This window comes from Anastrepha ludens, chromosome 5 (genome assembly GCF_028408465.1).
Source record: "Anastrepha ludens isolate Willacy chromosome 5, idAnaLude1.1, whole genome shotgun sequence".
Classification (NCBI taxonomy): Eukaryota; Metazoa; Arthropoda; class Insecta; order Diptera; family Tephritidae; genus Anastrepha; species Anastrepha ludens.
Genome location: NC_071501.1, coordinates 43,915,595 through 43,941,035, shown reverse-complemented (window position 1 = coordinate 43,941,035; position 25,441 = coordinate 43,915,595). Strand labels below are relative to the sequence as shown.

At 37.6% G+C, this 25,441-nt stretch overlaps 1 protein-coding gene across 3 annotated transcripts in view; it reads right to left on the bottom strand.

Moving 5' to 3' along the window:
• The window catches only part of LOC128864501 (dual oxidase maturation factor 1), a 93,812-nt gene extending 69,295 nt beyond the window's left edge, over positions 1–24,517 (bottom strand). Inside the window, exon 1 of one of the 3 annotated variants that reach the window (XM_054104197.1) lies at positions 24,219–24,517. The gene's annotated coding sequence lies outside the window, so the exon portion shown is untranslated. Of the gene's footprint in view, positions 1–13,240; positions 13,502–23,671; positions 23,804–24,218 lie in introns of those variants that run through there. The other 2 variants (XM_054104196.1, XM_054104195.1) reach the window with 2 other exon arrangements.
• Positions 24,518–25,441: the final 924 nt, after the last annotated feature.

Sequence of the window (25,441 nt, the reverse complement as noted above, 5' to 3'; positions counted from 1 at the left end):
TTATCTGGGTAGGTCAGCCATCCCCAGCATTGGGTTTTTTGAAATTTATAGTACAGATTTCTTCACAACTTCACCAATCAAAATGCCAAACAAACAAAAACCAAAAGAATTTATCAGACGAAATCTGGCCAACAATTCGCAGCAGCCGCAGCTAACAAGCAAAGAGCTGATAAAGACGATTCGAAGACCAAAACGTAGATAAAACACTAGTAAAATAAAGCATATTGACGTAATACTTATGTATGTATGTATGTATGTGTATATGTTTGTTGGTACATTGGCCGTTGGACTTGGTCTTCAAACACAATGGAAGCTTTCGTGCCGTACATCAAAAGTGAAGCCATTGAAAAAACGTGAGGAAAAAGGCGACATAAACAATGGCAAACAAACACTCAGCACCAAACAGCGAAAACAAGGCAAAGCCAATCTCACGACGATTATTTCACTCCACGGCGACTGAGGTGCATAAAAATGTAAAATACGCAATAGCAAACGCCGCAAATGACGGCCGGCTCTTCGTCACAACAACCGCATCTACTTGTACGAGTACATATGTATAAGTACATATGTATGTATGTATACGAATGTATGTATGTATGCATACGAAGTGCGCCAAAAAGCGAACAACTATGGGATGGATAATAGAGTAGGTGGGGATCGACGGCAGTTGCAGTGTGTAACAAAAAAAGTTAAGCAAAGAAAAAATACAAAAATTTCAAAGTAAGCCAAAAATGAAACCGTCGCCAATGGCTGGTAACGCCAAAGCGCTGATGCCATTTGTGACTCGTGGATGCATCACCACCATCAACCGCAAAAGCATCAGCATCGGCAGCCGCGTTCGCGTCATGAAAATCAAGTGAACGATGCTTCCGCTCCGCTTGTTGGCCAGCTGACAGGCGGCGTCGTAGACAGATAGTTAGACATTCAGTCAGGCAGTTAGGCAGCCTGCCAAACCAACAAGCGGACAAGTAGGCAGCCAAGCGCAAAGTCAGCCAGCAGCGGTGCAGAAAACTGGTATTGAATGACGCCTTTAACTATGGAAACAAAAACGTGTACATCAAGTTTTTTGTAATGCCACGATCCTCTTTAATGCGGCACCCTACGATTGTGGGTGCATAGTTGCGCAGAAGCGAGTAATTTTGCAGTTTTAGATGGAAACTTGTTAATTTTGGAAATTAAATAAATAACAATCGAAATGAAACCGCATGCACTCTAAGTTTTAAGTTGGTGCAATTAGACTACAAACAACAGAAAACCGTTTCACCGCTTAAAACTGCTCGCACCACGCTTGCTCCTAAGCATAATCGGAGCTAATCGCGACCTATCGAAATTGGGTAAGAAAGCTAAGGCAATGGGTCCGGTGATATAGCACAGCAGATTATCATATCGTAGTTGAAAGATAAATGAGAACAAGATAGTCAAGTCCACCAGTTAATCTTGGTAAGCAGGTAGTTGGTGACGGCTGGTAATGCACAAGTTCGCTATATTCAGTGTACTGGCCGAGCTATGTAAATTCTCTTGATATTCCACGTCTGAAATTCCGCACTGAAATGTGCCGCTTCGGTAACCCTACCAGTAGATATAGGCAAGAGCAAAGCCTTGAGCTCCCGTGCCTGACTCAATGAAGCTTTAAATTACGCTCTACTCTCCTAGAGTCGAAACTCGAAATCGGAAGAACCTTACAGGACTATTTGATTTGAACTTTACTTTTAACACTGTTTTGTTTTGACACCTGTTTGAGTTCAATGGGCTCGCTTTTGGCAGATATTAATTAAAAAATCTACAACTTACTAAAATGAGCTATATAACCCTCAAGACCCGCGTGAAATGAATTAAACCCCACTAAGAACTGTGGAAACATTTCGCAAGACTGTTATCTTTGGTCAACAGAGTCCAAAATAAAAAAGTTTGTTCAAAAATTTTAATCGACTAGTTCGGTATAAGGCATGAAACACCAGTGACGTTCGCCCCTTCAATGTGCATTGTACAGCTGTCAAGGTTTTTTCACCTCCTATTGATTGACTATAGACCAAGGATGATAGATTTACAGGGTTTGCTCCTTAACTATGGGAAAAAGAATATAGTGAGAGGAACTTCTGGTGAAAAAAATGTTGAGGTGAACTTTGGATTCTACGTCATTCGTTTTGTGTTTCACTAAGCTAAATTTTATAAAGCACAAAACGAATGGCGTCGGCATATCTGTCAAATTCATTCAGAGCCAAATAACGGTCTGCTAGATTGTACACCTCTAAAAATCTTTTCACCATGAGTAGACAAGTCACTTGAGAGATTAGGCAGCCGAATTCTGCACGGTCATTTCACATGCATTAACACACTCCTCCAATCAGTCCTTGTTCGGACGGCAACAAAGTAATATGAGTGAAGATTGTGTTTATATTTTTTGTATATCACTAACACTATCTTAGTTTTTAGTCGTAAACAAACTGCATCGTGACACAAGGGACGTCAGCCTATTAGCTGTCATTCTGTCAAATTCGCTCAGAGCCGAATAATGATCTGCTAAGTAGGTCACCTTTGAAATTTTTTCACCATGACTATGGTCGATATCGCTCATTTGCTTGAAGAGTGGCTCAATTCAAAATATATATTTTTTTTAATTTTATTTATTTGATTTATGGCGTTCTTTCAGCAAAGGAACAGTCAATCAATTTATTGCAAACGAAGTTCTCAGGAAAAATAAATTCACGAAATTCTGCCGCACTTCGTATTACACTGTGGAACAAATTCAGGTTAGCAAAAATTAGGTCCATTCTGAGAGTGGCGGGTGAAAATAGAGGCGAAATTAGAAGACCCGTATCGCGCCGTTTTTTTATGTTAGTTCGAATTTTTTTTTAATCGGCCTTCGAAGTTTGCAGTCAAATGCCGATTTTCAGTATATTGTTTCATAAGTACCACAAAAATTTTCGAAATCAATTTTTTCAAAAATTGTAATTGTTGCACAGGTCTCTAGCAATAATTTGGCTTTTACAGATTGAAAAAATATCAATTAGTCGACGAGTTATAGCCAAAAAACCATATAAACAATTTTGCTCCGATTTCGAACTTCGAAGGCCGATTAAAAAAAAATTCGAACTAACATAAAAAAACGGCGCGATACGGGTCTTCTAATTTCGCCTCTATTTTCACCCGCCACTCTCAGAATGGACCTAATTTTTGCTAACCTGAATTTGTTCCACAGTGTTACAAGACCACCCGATTTCATGCCTTTTGGACTAAGATGTGTGCAGTTATATGAAATATGGATAAACCTAAAACAATTGAAGCTATGAGTGATAAAATTCAACTCAATATTGCCCCAATTATGCTTAGAAGTCATCGAAAATTTCTACTAAAGAAATAACCATCTGTATAACCATCCATATTAACAAATCATACTTCGTGTACCCAAAATTTTTATAATTTCTTTCTTCAAAGCAAAATGAAACGATCAAGGTCACATTCAAATCACAAACAAAAATAATTTAAATAATTGCCACTCGACTAGAGTACAAAAAAACATTGTCATAACAGTTAAGAAACTGCAGTTCGGACGGTAGAACTTCCATATACATACATATACTGTACTGCATACATATATTAGCCATACAGCAAAACCAGTTAAGCCTCATAATGAATACCCCCATTAATGTTCCCTGTACTGGCTCCAACTCAAACATTACTTACTTATATTTATAATTTTTTTCCGCTCAACTACTGTTTATTTCTTTTCATTTGCACTTTTGTTTTCGTTGATTTCGCTTTCGACATTTCACGTTTCTTTGCCGTTTACCGCATTTCGCAGCTGAAAGTGAAACTGTTTTACAGCGCAAGAGGAAGTATAAACGCATATTTACACATGCAGTTATATGTACTTATGAATGTATGCATGTATATGTATGCATATCTGGATATGTATATGTAAATACAACGGTACGCACACGCACATTTACGTGTGATATAAGAGTAACAACCCAGAAAGCACAACCAAAGTATCTTCCAAGCTTTGATGTTCAATTACATTCTGCAATTTACTTCAAGCCTTAGAGCCGTTTACAGTTCTCAAGTAAGTCACAAGTTTACCAAATTCTACATTAAAGCCGTTTTCTTGACTGCCCGCTAATACGCGAATCATGAAACAACAGGTTAAATTTGTCGACATAATAAATGCGATTTCATTTTCTCAACAACAGATAAAATATCTATTTAACATTAGAGAATAGGTGGCAGCGCTAAGAAGGGATAGAAAAGAAACTGTCAAAGTCAGGTGTTCAAGTACACAAATATTAAATATGGTTTGCCAGAAATAGGTTTTACTATAAGTACATCATTAAGATCCGAAATTGATATACCACAAAAGAAAGTAGAGGAAAATGGTTCACTGCTAAAGAAGAGGCGGTCCTTCTAAACTTGGTAGAAGAATACAGAAAGGGGAATGGGAATAATAAGTTGGTTGCACGGATTTTGCTTCTCCGATATTTATAATTTACCTTTCCGGGCTGGATTAATTTACAACCCCAATCCTGCTCAGAGTGTACAGGGTGCATACGGTGGTTGATAATATGCATAGGTATATGCGGCTCATCTTCCCGAAACTGTTATTTTACTCTTTGCTATTTTTCAAATAAGACATGAAGAACTACAACTTAACTCAAGAAGTGGAGAGATATGCATCGCTATAGATAGAAATCACACTGATTAAGAAATTTCTAATTTTCTTAGGAGCGTGCGTTCATTCATTCTTAAGGTTCGCCGTGAATTGGAATCATCAAGCGGCGATGGATAATATGTTGCAAAACGCAAACAAAACGAGCAACGCTCTGAGACTATTCGATCTGCAGAAACTAATCAATAACTGCATACGATTGTTGACGATTACCCTTCAAAATCAATGAGGGCCCTTCTTAAGGGAATCTAATGTTTCTGAGGGTGTCATCCGTCAAGTTGACGACAGAAGACAGTTAAAGTCGGAGCAAACATGAGAATAGTCACCTGTCAGCAAGACTCTGCTCCTTTACACAAAAATGGCGACACAAGATTGAATCGTTGAAAAGTTCTAAGACCACATAACATCGAACTTATGGCCGCCTAAGTCCGCGACCTTAATTCCTAGATGTATGAGGCGTAGTTGAGCGTGAAACCAATACGCTCCCTCATAATACCATTTCTTTTCAGAAGACTGCAATTAGTACCTTTATGGTCAATATGAATAAGGAACATTTTCATGCATGCATTCGTTTCCGGAATCGGATCAAGAAGGTTATTGCAGCTATTGAAAATTTGATTGAATGATTTTATGGATATATATTAAGTTAATGTTGTGTAAAACAATCGTGAAAAAGTTGTTCTCAAATACGGTACACACCCTATATAAGAAAGTGTCATAGAAGGAGCGAAAGCTTTAACGGAGGCACTCCAGTGAACAGGATGGAGGAGAGGCGCCTTTTTCGAAGAAATAAAGACCATAGAGAAAGAAAATAGAAGGTTTTGGCTTCATTTAATATTTCTAATTGGCGATTGTAGCACGAGAGCGAGGAAATGGCTGGGTGGTTACTAGACATACGACATAGACATAGCGGAGCGAATAAAGATCCAGCGGCTACGTTGGCTGGGTCATGTTATCAGAATGGATACAAACGCTCCGGCTCTGCAAGTATTCGATGCGTTACCAGTTGGTGGTAGCAGAGGAAGTGGAAGGCCTCCTCTGCGTTGGAAAGATCAGGTGGAGAAGGAATTGACTGCACTTGGTGTGGCCAACTGGCGCCGGTTAGCACAAGAAAGAACCGACTGGCGCGCGTTGTTAATTTCGGCCAAAATTGTGTAAGCGGTTATCGTGCCAATTAAGCACAAGAAAGAATTTTAATTCAAAACCTAAATTTGTTAAATTTTCAAGTTTGGAAACTACTTTTTAATTTAATTTAATTAGTATAATTAATATAGTAATATAGATAATTTAAATAGTATAAAATTATTATTTAATTAAAATTATCTGAAATATGTCCACATTAGTATTCAGTAGAGGTACGAATTGATGTCTTATTGCGTAGCCCACCTTTAGCTGGACGCGTCTTTGCGAAAATACAACAGATGATAAATGTTTATTGGGTATGAACAACATCACCAGCACAATGATTACATGCCTTTGCTGTTGCGACCAAGCCGACTTCGACACACAAACGCGCAGCGATGAGCTGAATAAATGGAAGATATACAAACGTGGAGTAGTTATGGCAGCCGCAACAACTGCCCGCTTTGCAGGTGTGTAAGCGCCTGCCTTGACGGCATCCGCATGTCAGTAAAAATTTGCGGATACCACAGATGCCAAACTGCTTGTTGGCTCTCATTGCCCCGCACAGCAGCTTGATGGCGCACCCGGCTTTTATGGCGGCCACTCAGTCAGTTGCAGCATTCAATACAGCTACCGTTGATGAGTATTGCTTGTGGAATTTTTATTTCTTTATGCGCCATTTTTCTTCCTTCAATTTCTGCGTATTGCTTATACAACGAAATGCCGGAAAAGCATCCTTCCTACATTTTTGACACACACACACACACTCACACATCTACTGATATAAAGTTAATTTTTTCATGTTTTGTAATATTTTTGTTTCTTTCGACTTCCTCCTTTGCAAATGATGTTGGTTTTGCTCGCTTCACTTTCCTTTATTTTGGTCTTACCATTTACTAGAAGAAAAAATAATACAGCTCACCCAAATTCACATGCTCGTACAATACCCTGAGAGTACTTAGTACGCTTCGCAGTGTTTTACGGCTTTTTTACAACTCATAAACATCGGTTCATTGGTGGTAAAAATAATGTGGCGCCATGCTGCGAATGCAACACCAACATAATTACGTTAATTTCAATTCTCAACAACAACAAACACACAAAACAAAACACAAAAAACAATGAAAAGACTAGTACATGAAATTCAAAGTAGAAGGGAGTGAGCGAATGAGTTCTTCATAAAAATAAAGTATGCAAAACAAAAACAATTTTGTACTCTTACTCGCTCGAACTATGCTTTTGCCAAATTGAACCACTGAAGTAGGTGTTCAACTACATTATGTTCTCACAATTTAAATTAATTAAATTACGTAAGGTTCTCCAGCAACTGAAACTTCGCAGCATATACGAAATACTTGGGATCGTTGGGATATGTAACGGAAATAACACGAAATTAAGGCCAGGAAAAACAAGTGCACAATACAAAGTAAAAAAAATTGTCTGACTTAGTGGTTTTGCCATACTTTTTGCCACTCATATTGGTTATATATGCAGGGTTACCGGAAAAGTCGCCCCAGATATTTAAGGATTTTAAAGGTTATTTAAAAAAAAATCTTTTCTTTTTGTTATTTGTCTCTGCGAGAATAGTCAGGTCACAATTTACTGGACATCAGAGCACAAGGAAATAGAGCGAAAAGAGAGAGTTGACGAGCTTGCTAAGGCAGGCATCCGCTTGCCTAGGATGAGTAGGTGGAACATTTATCCCTCACTCTCAGTTTTGAAGACGGAACTAACTCTGAAAGCACTGTCTATATGCAAAGCTTCGACCTCCCACAGGATTGCCAAAATAATGCTACGAACTTGCAGCACGAAAACAACCAACTTTATTTCATCACTCTTTCATTTATTTTATCACTCCCAAGCAAGGAATGTAAAATATTGGTTTGAGTACTGACGGGATATTGTCTCACTCCATATCACGCAGCTAAAATGGGATTGGTCCAGAATGACGCGTATAACTTATGCGAAGAAGAAAGAGGTACGTTAGAACACCTTCTTTGCCACCGCCCAGCTCTAAGCAGAACTCATTACAACTGCCTGGGATTGGTATACTTTTCATCTCTGAAGAAACACCAAAATTAAGAAAAAGATTTTTCTAATAGCGGTCGCCCCTTGGCAGGCGATGGCAAACCTCCGAGTGTATTTCTGCCATGAAAAAGCTCCTCCAACATCAAGACGCACATCACAAATAGGAGGAGGAGCTCGGCCAAACACCCAAAAAGGGTGTACGCGCCAATTATATATATATAAGTTGACAGTACGTCCCTTTCCTAGCTAATTCAACTGCCGTTCGTTACCAGCAATTTATTTGTGTCCTCAAACCCATAGGAAACGCATCTAGTTGTTCTAATCCAAGATATTCAGCTTATCAAGACATTCCAGCACAAGTTTAGATGTAAGCGTTGAGAGTCTTGATTGCTGACTGGCTATCAGAAAGGACGGTTATGCCTCAGTTTTTATAGTCTTTCTACTCCTCTTTATCAAAAACGTCAAGCAAATGCGTGATCGGGTAACCGGCACTAGTGACTAGTTTATCACTCAAAAAGATTTGCAAATTTCTAAGTGAATGCGAAATCAATTCGCAAAGGGGCGTGAGACCTTCCGTTACAGCTTCGCTGGGCTATCTCTTTGCCGTTTGCCAATTCTGCTCATTTTTCTTTGTTTTTTTGCTACAGTTTCTTTGTTAAAAGTAAACAATCGCCTTGTCATCCCACCAAATTGACAGTGTGACCTTGTTTTAATGCGTTTATGTTTCCATGATATGTCATCGCTTAGACCATTTCTTTTGTTTTTGAGCTATATTATTTGTAGGATACAAAGTTTTTCGATATCAGTGATGATTCGCTTTACAAAAGTAGCGACTTCATTGCATTGATTCGCTGTGTTAAGTGAATCTCTCTTAATTCATGCGGAGCCAAAAGATTGAGTAACCTAACGAATCCTGGGCATATTAATAATTTTCCATTGTTGTTGTGATACGTTTAATATTTTTGCAAATTCTCGTACAATTACAAGACTAACCAACACAATTTGGCCTTTATTTAGTCATACTTAACCTCAGTAAGTCGTACAAAACTTTGGTTAAATTTTAATAAAAATACTAGCATTCCCCAGTGGGCTTCGCACCACCATACATAAAATGTTTTTTATATTGAATCGTCTGGCGTGCTCCCCAATTGGTGTTTTATCGGCTTTTATTATTATTTTGTAGTCATCGGTGGGCATCAGATCGAGTGCCACTTTGAACAATTTCACCAATTCATTGTGTTGATGGAACATTGTTTGCAATTCATTCACGATTGATCTTCTTGTATTCGTCGAAATTGCACAGCGCTGATCTAATTCACGATTATCATCACCAATAAAATATATTTGCAAAAATTGATAGTCACCATCTGGGAATGGTAGCCAAGACCCAGCTCTATGGTATATTTGACCTTGAATCTGTAAAGTTCGAGAAATATATGTAGATAACGGATCTGAATTTTTAAAAACATCGAACACAGGGACGGCACATAAATTAAATATGATATTGTTTATTCCAAACGAAGTAATAACCTTAAACGTCGGCATAAATCCACTTCTTATAATATTTGTAGCTCCAAAAGATGTCATTTGAAAGCATGAATTGTATTTTTTAATGTTTAAGAGGAAATGCTTCGACGTTGGTGAATTGCCAAAAACCAATGAATGCAAAGGTTCTGGCGGAAGTTCTAGCACCGGCAATTTGACTTTCCCACCAGCACAGCACATACCAGGCGTTTCGTTTCTGAATTTAATTGCTTTGCAATGTATACATTCTATATTCATTTGGCCAATGTAGGCATGCATGCTGTAATCAATGGTGGCATCGTAATTGAAAGACGCGCGGTCCATTTGACGTATATCATAAACGGACGTACGCCCACGACGGTTTCTTGGTGCTTCACTATTAACCGACTGATTTCTCCGTCTGTGTCGTTGTGTTTCCACTTAATTTCGTCGAACACGATCTTCTTCACTTTGTGATCACATAAAATGTCATAACTCAGGAACGGCTGCACCGATTTCAATCAAACTTCACACAAACCACCTCCTCAAAGACAGAAAAGAACTCTAAAATTTTCGTGTCAATCGGTTCGGCGGTTCTTGAGTTATAAGATTACCAAGGAAATGTAACTTCTTTTTATATATATAGATTTCTGTAGGATTATATTTTAAGTCAAGTTGAGGACCACAATTAACTTTATTATTTGAATATCTTTTGTCTGCCTCAGCCGCTTCCTTACTTTTATGAAAATAAAAGCTGTAAAATATGTCCACAAATATAATTTTTGCGCTCTATCTTAAAATTGTCAATGAGCTAACACCTGCAAACTAAAGACAAAACGAAGATGAAAAAAGAGTTATTTATGGGAGCAAAAAAATATTTTGATTTTTGTGAGTGTTTTTTAAGAGATTCGGAACTTAAAATGATAATACAAAACAGAAATATTATTGAAATGTTTTTTTTTTTAATATAATAACGACAGCTTCTTCCTCACTTTGAAGGAAATAAATTCCGATGATGCCGCCATTGCTCAGAGCTTCGCAAACAGATTTATTTTTTTTTTTTTTTTTTTTTTGAAAGTACTAAATTTCCACAATTTGGAAGTGTTATTCTGGCACTAAACGATTTCATGACGACTTACCAAGCCTTACTGAACAGAAATGTCAACACAGTTTGCTATTCCCAGCTTTCAAACCATAGTTATCGATATCTAGAGTTTTCATGCAGCTAAAAAAACTCGATAGATAGAAGCAATTGGAGTAAGCAAAACGTGTATTAAACTCTTCTAAACATAGAGAAATGTGCTGAAGCCTCTATAATTCTGTCGAGGGTTTTGTATCAACCCTCGGTCAATAACTTAACTTTTTTGATGATTAAACTTAAGAAACAGTCAGATATATCAAAGAAAGTGCCTATTTAACTCATTTAACTGTTAAAAATGTGAGAACCTCAAAAAAATGGTTAGAGTAAGTTTTATTAAAATTTTTTTCAATCAATTTCAAAAGCAAAGCTTGCACAGTCTAACTGTAACACCAAAAAGGGGACCAGATTGGAAAATTGTTCTTTTGGAAAGTTTTATTGTTAATTATTGACTGTATGATGTTGTTGGCTTATTAGTTTGTAATACGTAATAATAAAATTTTAAATAAACTTTAAAAAATATGTTTGATGAAATAATTCTTCTGAAACTAAATATTTAAGTGATGTGATTGTAAGTGCTTCTCTATGGCACTGAAGCCTGGACAGTCGAACAATTAGATACAGCCGCACTTGGAGTTTTCGAGAGAAAAGTACTTCGCAAGATGTTTGGTCCTACTCGCGTAGGTGAGGGTTGCCGCATTCGAATGAACCACGAACTGTATGAGCTTTACGGATATATTGGCATAGTCAAACAAGTCACCCTGCAGCGACTAAGGGGCCTGGGTCATGTTGTCCATATGGAACAAGAAGTGCTCCGGCGAAGAAGGTGCTTGAGACGGTTATTGACGGTTGACGGCGAAGAGGACGTCCTCGTGCCTGGTGGAAGACCAAATTGTAGATGACCTGGCTTCTTTGGATTAAGAAATTGAAAAAGGTGTGCGAGACATTATACAGCAGACTGTAACTCGGTTACGGGTTGTCGCGGCCAATTAAGTAAGTAAGTAAGATTTCTTGTATTTTTTCTGTGAATCGTGTAAATCTTAGCAATGAGGTGCTTATTTCATGGTGGACATGGCATGTGCTCATTATTGTATTACGGTCGACTTGAAAATTGATGAAAGTCTGGATTATATTATTATTTTATATAAGAAATTCTCAGTTTTCCCAGGTTGGCGATTGTAAGTGTTTTGCTTTTTCAATTTGAAGTTGCTATTCGCCGAAGAGCTTTTAAAAGAAATAAAAATTGGTATTTTTCACGCATATAGATGCATATTAATTGCATTTCGATAAGCTGTCGCATTTCCTAACACAAAGAAAATACACAATCAGAAAATACCAGCAATACCTCGGAGACACAACAGTTCCAAAATTTAATTACCTAACATCATCTAGATTATTTTTCATTAACGCTTTTAGAGTGTGGAACTCATTACACTGTGAAGACTGAACTTAACAGATTTAACTACAAAGCACAAGTCTTTGATTACATTATTGGTATTACATTAAAATTGTTTGATTGCATGGAATTTGGGCAAATTGAATCTTTTTATTCTGTAAAAACTACTCTTTTATTTATTTTTTCCTTATCTACCTTCTCTTTTCCTACTATGTATCAAAGCCAAATTTATTAATATTATTAATGTTAAATTATATTGTATTGTATTGATTTGCTAACGAATAGTGGCAAAAATTTCAATTAAGAATGCAGCCGCCATAGCCGAGGTACACGAAACCTGGGATACGAAACGCCAAATAAGAGAAACAATTCTTTTGGTCGCCCCTCGGCAGGCAATGGCAAATGTTTTTCTGCCATGAAAATGCTCCTCATAAAAAAATCGTTTGCGTCCGTTTTATTCGATATTTGAAAAGTGTAGATTTCAAAACACCCGCCTTAGCAAGTGGCGAATAGATGAAGAAATGCAACTGGTATGCATAAATAAACATTATTGGTAGCACTGGAAAACAGCTACGAAAAACTACATTTGCTTGGGAAACATTTGTTGCTTCAATTCGGGATCTGTCAACACCCTTTGTGTTCTCGTTCTTCTCAATGTTGTTGACTTAAGAGATGCCAAATTGAAAATAGTGAGTTCTACCAGTTCTACCGTTCTCGTTAGCGGCAAACCTTACTCGCTAACTTTGTTGTTCCTTACACATGCACATTTTTCGTCAAGTAAACACAGTCCAGACGTAGCGAGCAGGGAAGTGGCGAATCGAAGGCACGTATAATATTATGTCAAACACCTGTGAGAGGCAAACAGAGTCAAACACTTGCTGAATGGATGTTAGTTCGTTGCTGTCTGAATAACGGCTTATTGGACGAGTGTGTCAAATGAGAGGCGGTATTTTGCTGCCGAGTACTCGGTAACGTGGCAGCCGAAATTAATCGCTCAATTTTGCTTTTCACCATAGCAGAAGGCCAACCGTGATAATCTATCATCGTTGTACGCATACTATACCGAAATTGGTTCTTTATCATGGCATGGCTAGAGGTGCCTTTAGCTGTGCGAACTATGAAGAAGAGGAACCGATTCTTCATGTCTTAAGTAAGCGCCTGCACTGTAAAAAATTTACTCTAACTGAGATTAGAAAGGTTAATGAGGTGCCGATTGTCGACTTGATGCCTGACGCATACTTCAAGAGCACTGAATAGTTCAGCAAGGAGTACGAAATAATTTAACTGGCACAATTTCGTTCTGTTCTATCTTAGTAGGTTGACATCTAACTTCTCAAGAATTGATCCCGATATGCTTATGTGTAGCAACACTCTAACACATAACACTAACCACCTCTCAACATGCCCGGTTAAGCCCCATCAACTACAACCTCCTTCTCTTTGGTGTCGTCCTTTTGTCAATGAGATTGACGCCACACCAAATCGTTCCAATGCTCTAAGCAGGGCTCTGTGCTGCTACAACAACAATAATATGGAATATAACTGCGTGCCGTTATTTTCACCGACAATCACTCTACACAACTATCTTTGATCAATAAATGAATTCGTAAATTATTATTAAGAAAATTGTTTGGCTTTATATTAATATTGTAATTAAATAGCAAACAGCTCTGATTTTTAATTGAAATCGGGATACAGCTTGTTTTATTTTAATAATTTAGAACAACCGAAAAATTATACTACGCTCACTAGCTTTTGACGCACATAGCAGGTATGCAAATGCATAGCTGTTGGATTATTTAGTAGATATATGCATACAGCTGTGTTCAAAATAATAGGAATGCCCATGTCAACTATATTCAATCATACTTTTTAGCATGTAAGAACATGTACACAATGCAGTCATCTAGGGTACTTTTAGGACAACTCGATTTGTTTTTAATTTCTAATAGTGGGTCGAGGAAAACACTGCAGTGAAGCAGAGCATCAAATTAGAAATCTTAGGGTGCTCTAATCAAATGCCGATTTCGTATAAAGATATGTACACCCAAAAAACGTGGTCGCAAACGTAAAGCAGAGAAGACGATCTTCATATATTCCAAGTCTCTACAAAAAGAACCTGCCTGTCGAAGCACAAATTATATGCGCGGGGAAAAGTTCCTTTGTTAACAAAAAAACACGTTGTTGCAAGCTTAAAATTTGCCAAAGAGCACTTCAATTGGACAAAGAAGAAATGGAGAAATATTTTGTGAACGGATGAAACTAAGGTGATTCTATTTGGAGGCACTGAATATTGGCAGTATGTCCGTGGTCCGCAAAATGCTGAGTATAATCCCCAATACAAAGTCAAGGCAGTCAAGGGAGTTTTAGAAAATGTAATGCTGCCATACCCTAAATGGAATACGCTATTAAGGTGGTTGTTCCAGCAAGATAACGGCCCAAAACACACAAGTAAATTTGCCATGGAGTGGTTTCGGGTAAAGAGAGTTGAGGTCAAGTCTTGGCGTGCTCAACCCTCTAGCAAATCTATGGACGGATATAAAACGGAGTGTTACCGATCGTAAACCATCAAACTCAAAAGACCTATGGAACATAGTCCAGTCGTACATGGAGGCAAGTCCCACTGAAAAGGTATCGTTACCTCATCGCCTCCATGGCACGCAGTTATTACAAAATTGGTTATTAAACTAAATACAATTGGTTATTAAACTAAAGGCGGTCGCCGTAGCCGAATAGGTTGGTGCGTGACTACCATTCGGAGTTCACAGAGAGAACGTTGGTTCGAATCTCGGTGAAACACCAAAATTAAGAAAAACATTTTTCTAATAGCGGTCGCCCCTCGGCAGGCAATGGCAAACCTCCGAGTGTATTTCTGCCATGAAAAAGCTCCTCAAAAAATATCTGCCGTTCGAAGTTCAAATAGGAGGTGGAGCTCGGCCAAACACCCAAAACGAGTGTACGTGGCAATATACTATATATTAAACTAAATATTAGGGAAACTAACGCAAACAACAAATAATAATGAGTTCATATTTTTTATTATTATTATTTTTTTTTTTTATGGCGTTTACACCCTATTTCGCTGTTTGGCCGAGCTACTCCTCCGATTTGACGTGTATTTCTTGGTGTTGTTCCACAAATGGAGGGGCCTACAGTTTTAAACCGACTCCGAAGGGCAAATGGTTTTTGTGAGCAGCTTTTTCATGTCAGGAATATACTTGGAGGTGCGCCACTGCCTGCCGACGGCGCGATCGCTATTAGAAACAAGGTTTTCTATCATTCTGTTGTTTCTCGTAAAGAGATTTGAATCTACGCACTTCCGAATGGTAGACACGCACCAACTGATTCGAATACGGTGACCGTCTTGTATTACACTCCTTTTTTTTTGAAAAGTGGCTTATGGAGGTTTTGTATTCAAGTATTTGTTTTTCTTATTTTTCTCAATACTAATAGAAAAAGTGTAAATATACGGAGAGATTGTATGAAATAAACATTTTGCGGTGAAAAATATTTCAATAACTTAAATTTTTCATTTTATGATGGGTCACTCCTATTATTTTGAACACAACTGTATGTGCATGTAAATTCAAGCATCGTCAAATAATTTGATAAAATTTATAAACAGTTAAGAAGAGACGAAACCAATATTAAAAGCAAAGGCAGCGCCAACAAAAAAACCGCAAGAAATTAAAAAAGGAAATATTATAAAATAACAACAAAGTATTACTACGTAATAACAAAAACAGCAACAATAACCCAATAACCAAGTAAACTAGTTGTACACTTTGTTGTTGTAATGACTTAATATTTACTCATGAACATATGGCGAGCGCCGAGAGAGAGCGCCAAACTCCCAAACGAACGGAGAAATGGCAAAAGTTACAAAGCAGTCGGGCGCGAGACAAGGCAGAATTGCCGAAAAAATGCATAATATGTACAAATTTAGTTACATGCATACATACATACGAATGTAGATATGTATTATGCGGACTCGCAAACAACCGACCATAAAAACGACTGTAATTACTACCGCAATGTGTGTTGGCGAAAAAAGGTGTGTAAGCAAATGAAAGTGCAATGGAAATGGACAAGTGATGAGCGACAACTAAAAAAACAACAACTGTAATGCACATGCAGTGAAGCGACAGAAGACAATCATAAACAATACCAAATAGCATAAATAAAATGAGCATTTACTAGGCATACATATGTATATAAGATAAAGCAAGCATGTATACACACACACTCATATTTTCGTGCATATGAATGTATGTTGGCATACTTGAACATGCTGTAACAGTTGATGATTCAAGCACCAGCAGCAATGCTAGCAATAACATAACAGCAACAACAGTCAGCAGTCAGCGCATAACAATTTGCGGACATAAAAAATATTATTTATTACATAAATTTCTTTATTTTACATGCATGTCCGTATAATAATTTTTATTTTATTAAATTTTTTTGTTATAATATATTTTATTGGCGCTTTTTCGGTGATTGCTGTTTTTTATTGTGTTCCCTTCGCAATTACTACTGGCATTACTAGTGGCAGTGGAAAACAAAAGCAAATGTTTCCTTACACAAATTGGGTTTATAATTAAAACTGTGTTAATGGCATGTTCGTTATAACTTAATAATGTAAGGTTTACAGACACTCATACATACAAATGTAGTTTATATCTCATAAAAATAACGTTAGTTGACTACTTACATACATATGCATATAAATATATGCCTTTATTGGCCGTCTATTTTAAGTATCAACAATATATTTCCGAATTTTGAAAGTAACAGTATGTATGCATGTAAGTAAAATGTATATGGTCAACCATAAAATATCTATTAGAGTACACTTTTGCATTGGTGTACCGGATTTTCGTATCTAAACATGCCTAGCTTATTAGTAAAAAAAAATAGTTATCTAGGTTAGCTTTTGTTTTTACGATCTGCGAGGTTTACGAATTTGCTTGGGCCCGCTGGGTGCAGGTGGAGTCGACGTAGTTGGAAAATCATTATATTCGATCCAATTCATTCCATATTTAGAAGGTATGGGATATTGGTTAACAATGAACCCATAAAAGGGTTTTTTTATTGTCAACACACATCTTTAAAGTCACAGCTTTTCATTCTGATAGTTAAGACATGAAACCCACAGAACTTCAAATGACATCATTGAGAAATGCAAATTGAAAATGGCATCAAAATGAAATCCATTAATTTCTCGGTAGATGGCTGTAGTTATTGACATCTCGTAAGGTATCGATCAAACAATTTAAAGTTTATGCTCGTTGTCAAGGAGACATTTTCCACTAAAAATAACATCATCCGCTGTTTTTTGTTTGTTCCATTCAGTTGTGAGTTACAGGGTGTTAACAATGGAAGTCAATAAAGAGAAAATTCAATACATTTTACAGTTTTTCTTTGATAAAGGCGAAAACGCAAGTTAGGCCGCTGAAATTCGTAATGGTGTTTATGGTGCCGATACTCTAATAGCTAATTGCATGCAATTTTAGTTTCGTCGATTCCGTTATCAATAAAATCACAGAAGTAATCGAAATTTAGCAGCATGTCAGTAGTCGTAGCATCGCCCAGAAGCTAAAGATCGAGCATAAAACAGTTTTTAGCCATATGCGCAAAATTTTTACGCAAAAATAATAATTTTCTTTTTCCTTTTTAATAAAAGGTGTGATTTCAAACACCAAGAATGTAGATTATCCTTCTCGTATTGAAGTTTCATCATATCTGCAGTGTTGACTGAATAAATTCTTAAATCATCGGCACGCAACAGAAATTTGCCGAACGAAAAGCGAGAACCAATGCCAGCAATGGATCCGGAATGCTACCTTGTGTTCTTAACATTCTTACAGATTTCAGACTTGGCCCTAATACAAACCAGGGGTGTGCATTTTGCACTAGCACTAAATTGCACTACCACTAAAAAATTAGTGGTAGTTAAAATAAAGGTTTCATTATCACTAAATCTTCAGTGTCTCAGTGTTTTAACTATCCACTTATTGCACTAATTATTTCGTGCACCATGCCCAACCCTGATACAATGAACTGATTTTTTGTCAAAATGGACTTACATGCAAACCCTTAAATATCTCCATATAATATATAATGGACTTACACCACTTTCAAAGAAAACGGCTCAATTATTATATTTAAATAGCAAATCCGAGATCTTATTAAATTCGCAAAGCTATAGGTGAATTGGGCTCGAAATGCATTTTTAATATCTTGAGATGGAAGAGCAGGAGCTTCGTAAATGTCTCGTCGTGCAAGAGCTTAGAAACTTAACGAAGAGATGTTGTGGTGCGATGAGTCGGGATATAAACCCATCCAAAGCAGTCATCACTCCTTTCACCAGGAAAAGAGTCCTACCAGGAAAGATGGAAATTAGATCAGATCAGAGCGAAACAATCAAAAGGGGTTTAGAAAATTCATAAACTTCCCTAAAGATTAACTAAGAACCCGTGAGCATTCTCATCAATCAAGTCAATCAGTTGAGTTAACTCGCTCAGCATTAACGGCTGCCATTGCATGGCAATCTCAAATCAATCTATTCTATTCTGAGAAAGTTAAGGCGTTGCAAGAGAAACGCACAATCCACGTCACATAGAATTGAATTGAACACTAAAGACAGCGATAAAATGGGGCATCTGCAATCGAGCTACATTAATCCGGCTAATAAAAAGAGCTTTAAGAGGGAAATGGAGGAAAAATTTCAAGATCTTAGAGCAAATTTAAGAAATATCATTTCTTTCCATTCTATTCTTGTAATTGGTGATAAGATCTTCAAATAAATGAAGCATATTCCAACCCAGACCAGTTAAACGAGGTAAACAGCACATAATTTAATTGCGTAAGGGTAAGGGTCTGGAGTCCGTGTGAAGTCGCCTGATCTCCCATCGGGGCCGTTCCAGGTGGTGGATAGGGAAGCCCTAGCATCACAATAGTGGCTTTCCCATTTGGGTTAAGTTCTAACACTCGCGTGATGACTCAAAGTTGCCATAGAATCACGGTGCCATCCTCGAACCATTCTGGCTAGGGAGGAGTGCGAACAAAAACCGAAAGAGGTATTGAAAGACGAAGGATTTATTATTACCATTACTCAAGTCTCTCAGCTGTATGAACGAGAGCGCATCCTGGAGAAATCCTCATGCGACTCTGTCGGCCCTTCTTTGTCTGTGTCTTCCAAAAGACCTCGGTCGGCAGAAGTGACACCCACAGAAGCCACTGATTTCTCGATAGACACAGGGGCTCCCAAATCATCTCGCTCTTGACGTTAGCGTAGGAAGACGATGACTGAAAGCAGCACACCTCCCTGCCCTGAAGCTGATGCTGATATCCGCGCCACGGCTCCTCAAGATTCAAGCGTGATCTCGGCACCAGTCAAAGTGGCGGGCGATGGTTCTGCCAAGCCACGGTCCGACCGCCGCCTTAAAAACAACTCCAACTCAGCTGTCTGCTCAGCTTAAATATTGTCAGTGAAGGATGGTATGGTCATGCCATCCTATAGCAAGAAGGTCCTGGCCCACGACCTGTGGCTGTGATCGGAAAACTGGGACCTGGCCATTAGCTGACTGACGCAGAAATCAAATACATGAAGCCAACGCGAAGGGCTATGAAACAAAGAATGGCACCATAAGGGTGTCGTGCGCGTCTCTGACCAACTTCAAGTGGACCAGGACCGCTGTCAACAACGTGCCCGTTCAGGAGGCCAACTGCTGGATTCCGGATCCCGATCTATCTACAGTGTATATCCTGTACTGCCTGCGTGCTCAGAGTCCGGGCTTTGGCGAGTCCTCTAGTTCACCATTGACATTGCGACAATGCACCACCTTCAATTCACATGGGATTTAAACCATTGCAGAAAAATAGAATGAAATTTGAATACGATTTTGAATAGAATAGAAATAATATTTGAAGGAAAAAATCTGGCAATACGCACACCCATCTTTGAAATCTTGAAAAATAACATTTCAATACAAGGGTATTTAGGGCAATATTTGGATGCAATATTGAATGAATAGAGTAGGTCAAGCATGCCTCAATATAACGGTATGTCACATGACGATCTTACAATATCAGATCTTCAATTTTCTTTCCAGTGCAATAACCGATCTTTGACGATCTCCACGAAATTCATTCTTGTAACGAAGTGCAACAACGATTGAATTTGGAAAACCAACGTAAAACGGTAGCTCGGAAATCTGCCTCATGACCAAAAGTCGATGGCACAGTTTTCTTATCGCGGAAGTCATTGAGAGTGTTAGGAGGAAAATACGCGCGAGGTAATTAATTTTTTTAAACAAGTATCTTTGAACAACACAATAAAGAGTATTCCAAAAGCCATGTATAGATGTTGGTTTAAAACAAAACATGTACAAATTCACATTCTCTCCGGCTTCGCCATTTTAATTCACAATACGGCTCTTAACAATTATACATATGTGAAAAATAGCATCATTTCAAGTCCACCATGAGCAGTGTCTATAGGTAAAATCCTCCAAACAATCGATTCATGAATGCCTAATTATTGACAACGTTGAGATATCGATACTGAACGTTGTTCAACAACACCTTTTGCTAGGTTAATTGGTTGAAGTGGTGATTCAGCAAGAATCCAATTAGTGCTTCCGCATCATTCCGTTGCCACACTCTCGCTACCAACCAGTTATACGAATATTCCTTCACGACTATATCCAATCCGTGCGGCTGAGAAGCCTTACAAGATTGTGTACGTCTATGGCGGCCAGCTCTTCAAAGTTTTCAAAAAGCGGTTGGCTAAAGATTAACATCCTCGCCTTCCATAGGGCAGGGCATTCACACACGTGGAATTGGAAGATGGTCTCCCTTTTCACCGGTTGATTACAACTATGGCAGTATAATTGTAAAGGGATGCCAATTTTTGCTGCTCTCCTATGGACCCGAAGCCACTTATCGCTGCCTTGAGTCTGCAGGTATCCCTTCGTTTCATATTTGTCAATGTTGACGATTGTTTGTGGTTGTAGGTGGGCCATAAATTTCTGCTAACTTTGCATGTTGTCTGGTTTCTCCATCTACTATCCGCGATTGCATTCTTGATTGCACCCATTGGTGGGTGTACCGATTCTGCAAAAATGTTACTCATGGCAAATCCCCATCTTTCCGCGCTTCGTCCGCTATTTCGTTTCCTTCAATATTTCGATGTCCCGAAACCCAAATTAAGGTAACGTTATGGTTTACCCTCTAGGTGGTAAGGTTCGTTCTGCTTTGTTCCACCAGTTTAGAGGTTGTTGTAGCCGAAGAGCCTGGATTGCAGATTGGCTATCCGCAACACTTTGCGATACAACAGCAATATTCTCAACACAACATCCAGTTCTTGATCTACCAGTCCTTTTTCTATCCTCTAGAGAATCAGTTTCTTGAAATTTTTTTACCAAACTTTAAATTGTCGACTCTTTCGGATGATTATTTCCACCAAAAAAAACGAATTTTGCAATATATTCGATTTTTTGCTCTTTAAGATCGACCATTTCCGTAATAAGTTTCAAAAGTTCGCACGCGTTGTTTTATCGTGTGAGAATCCATAGTTAAAATTGTACATCTGTCTACTTGACGAATGTCAAAGATGGCATAGAAAAAGGTACCGCCTAGGAATTATCTCCTACTTACATCTAGGCGTCACTTTTGAAAGGCCCTTTGCTGCTCCTATGAGCAAATGTTCTGTGTAAAAATGTTAAATTTTAGACAGTAAATGACAGATTCGAAATATTCAAACCATGTTGTCATATCTCAAAAGTTAAATAGCAGCCTACGCATCAGAGGTAGAAATTTGTTTTTCCTTGTTCATTCCTCTCGGGAGCATAGGGCCTCGACAAGACTTTTGTCTTGCTTTGGCTTCGTTAATCTATTTGAGTTCTGACAGGGTAGGTGATTAGCCTGCCTGCCGAGGTAGAAATACGGTTATTCAAAAGTTTTTGAAAACTTGTGTAGCAAAACAAACAACAATATGTTGTTAGATGTGATACTCGAGACCAATTGTCCCAATGATGAATTTATTTATATATTTTATATCAATAGAAAAAAAAATTTTTTTTTTTCAAATTGAAATCTGTAACTTTATGGGCGATTAGAAAAAATTTTAGTTTTTCACACACAAATTTCTAATAGGTCTATTTATAAGTTCGTGCGGTTTTACAACAGATGGCGTAACTTGATTATTATTCCATCGATCCACATTTCCAAACATTCATTGGAGAGCTACTGTCGTAAGGCACAAACGTCAGTATAAGTTTTTTATTTGAAGCGTAAACAACAATATTTTTACCACACTTGAAAATGTCGAATTTCGTGCCAAATAATGTGTTTTTGCGGGGAATTCTTCTTCATTATTTTAATATGAAGAAAAAAGCAGCCGAAAGTCATCGTATCTTGGTGGAAGTTTATGGTGAGCATGCTCTATCTGAGCGAACGTGCCAGGGTGGTTTGCACGCTTTAAAAGTGGTGATTTTGGCTTGGAAGACGAAGAACGCGAGGGTGCGCCGCCAAAGTTCATGGATACCGAATTGGAGGAATTGCTCGATCAAGATCCGGCTCAAACGCAAGAAGAGGTTGCAAAAACTTTGGGAGTTGATCAATCAACCATTTCCAAACGTTTAAAAGCCATGGGAATGATCCGAAAGGTAGGCCATTGGGTGCCGTATGAATTGAAGCCAAGAGACGTTGAACGCCGTTTTATGGCATGCGAACAACTGCTTCAACGGCACAAAAGAAAGGGTTTTTTGCATCGAATTGTGACTGGCGATGAAAAGTGGGTCCATTACGACAATCCAAAACGTCGGGCAACGTATGGATATCCTGGCCATGCTTCAACATCGACGTCGGCGCAGAATATTCATGGCCTGAAGGTTATGCTGTGTATCTGGTGGGACCAGCTGGGTGTTGTGTATTATGAGCTACTGAAACCGAATGAAACGATTACGGGGGATGTCTACCGACGACAATTGATGCGTTTGAGCCGAGCACTGCGAGAAAAACGGCCGCAATACGCCGATAGACACGACAAAGTTATTTTGCAACATGACAATGCTCGGCCACATGTTGCACAAGTGGTCAAAACATACTTAGAAACGCTCAAATGGGATGTCCTACCCCACCCGCTGTATAGTCCAGACCTTGCGCTATCCGATTACTATCTCTTCCGATCGATGCAACATGGCCTGGCTGACCAGCACTTCCGTAATTACGATGAAGTCAAAAAATGGATCGATTCGTGGATTGCGGCAAAACCGACCGAATTTTTCACAAAGGGAATCCGTTAATTGCCAGAAAGATGGGAAAAAGTAGTAAGCGATGGACAATATTTTGAATATAAAATTTGTAACCATTTTACGTCAATAAAGTTTCAAATTTCGAAAAAAACCGCACGAACTTATTCATAGTCCTATTATTTACACTATTATTAATGCATTTTTCAATTAAGAATTTGTAATTATACTCGTAGGAGTATCGCAAAAAAATGTTTTGTGCATAAATCGAAAAAACTAAATCACTAACACTTGTTGTTGGAATTTTTTTAAATTAAAATGTTTATCAATGGTAAATACTTGCATCACTTGATATATTTTCTAAAAATAAATATTTTTTTTAATTTTTTACGCTTTTTCATATATTTTTTCAGCGCTTGTTACTCAAGTTGTAAAAACTGTTATCGTCACTTTTGCTTTTATTAGTCTAACCATGGAATTAATACTTTGACACGCTAATTTTTATTACACTGCTGCTGTTTTTCTAAATAATGTGAATAAACAAAACACACACAAGCACATACATATTTGCACGCGTCTGTGCATCTCCTTGCAGGCCAGCTAAAAAATTAAAATTCTCACAGTTTAAAGGTAAATGTAAAAAAAACACACACACGCTATTTCCTTTTTTTGTTATTGTTTTTGGAAATTGCATTAAGTTTTAATTTATAAAAACTTTATAAAGAATGGCTCAATTCCAAAAATTATTCAACTCGGTTTCGTTGTTACCATTTACTTATTGTATTCTCTATTTTTTTTTTGTTTTGCATTTTTTTTTTTGGTCTTAATTTTTATTTATTCATGTATGTATTTTTTGCTTTTTCATTAACTCATTCTTCATTTTCGAGGCATGAAATTTCCATATTTCTCGTGTGACTGGTTGCATTTAAATTTTTTCCCCAATTTTTGTTTTCTTATTAAAAAAAACAACACTCGTAATGAATTTTCCGCCAAATATTCACACAGTTCAGATATTCATCATCATTGAATTTTCATGCAATACGAGAGCAAGTTGGCGCGTCGATAGGCTTAACTTAGTGACGCTACTTGTTTGTTACATTGAACACTTGCCTTATTTAGTTAAAAGCCTCGGCGATGACACCGTTGTCGTTGGTTTTGTTGTTTTTATATATTTTATGTAATTTTATTGTTGTTTATTGAAGTTTTTTTTTCGTTGTTTATCTCGCTATTGACGTTCGCGCGCGTCCGTCATACGCGTTTCACGCTATCGTCATTATTTTTTTATTATAATAAAAAATCACACAGATTCTTGAAACCGAGTATCAAATATTTTCGAAAATCCTTGTGGCGTTCCGCAACCAATACGTCCGTTTTGCTCGCCTGTTTCAAGTTAACTGAAAAATTACCTTAAGCTTCAAACTGAGATATGTAAGTTGAGCGCTCAAAAGTTTTCGAAAAACCCCCACAACAAAAATGAGTAAGAAAAAACAGTAAAAATATACAATAATAAAAAAAGCAAACGAAACGACAAAAATAAAAAACAAAACAGGCGCTGAACGTTAAAAGCTCCATCGAAACACAGCTGAGCGGAACTGAATGGAAATGAGCTGAGTCGCGCTGAGCGGAATGCGACTTCAACCACAGCTTGACTTTGCAGTGGCTTTGTGGCTGTGGCTGTGGCTTTTGGCCGATCTGGGCACAGCTTTGACTTGACTTAGCGCTAAAAAATTAAAAAAAATTAAGAAATCAAAATAAAAATACAACGATTTATGCTTTAAACTAAATACCTGTTCGCTGTTATAAATGTTGATTGGTCTACGGTTGTTGTTGGTATTTTAAATAAGCAACTAATTTACTTGAGGACTGTCAATGTGTAAACATGCACGAATACATAAAAATGCAGATACCTATAGTGTATTCGAGGGTTCTGATAGCAACGCTGTCAGTCACTTTATGATTAGCCATGCAAACAGCAAAGCAGTATTCTGAAGAACCTAATGAAATGCTTCAAATTCGGCATATAAATTAATTAACAATTAAAAAAAAAAATTAAAAATAATTTTATTTAACTATTAAAAAAAATCTTATTACGAGTAGTCATAGGACAAGAATTTTGGAAAAATTTGAAATATACATTTTTTTTTATTTAAAATGCCTCTCCGCTGGAGATACAGTGGTTCAATAAAGTACTCGGCCATACATAACATGCAGCTTCAAATTCAAAATTTTTGGAAGAAATGCAAGTTAAATATTTTTGGTTTTATATTTTTCTATGAGATATTCAAATAGGATTTTGAAAATAGTAATAATAATTTACAAATCCATTACTTCCT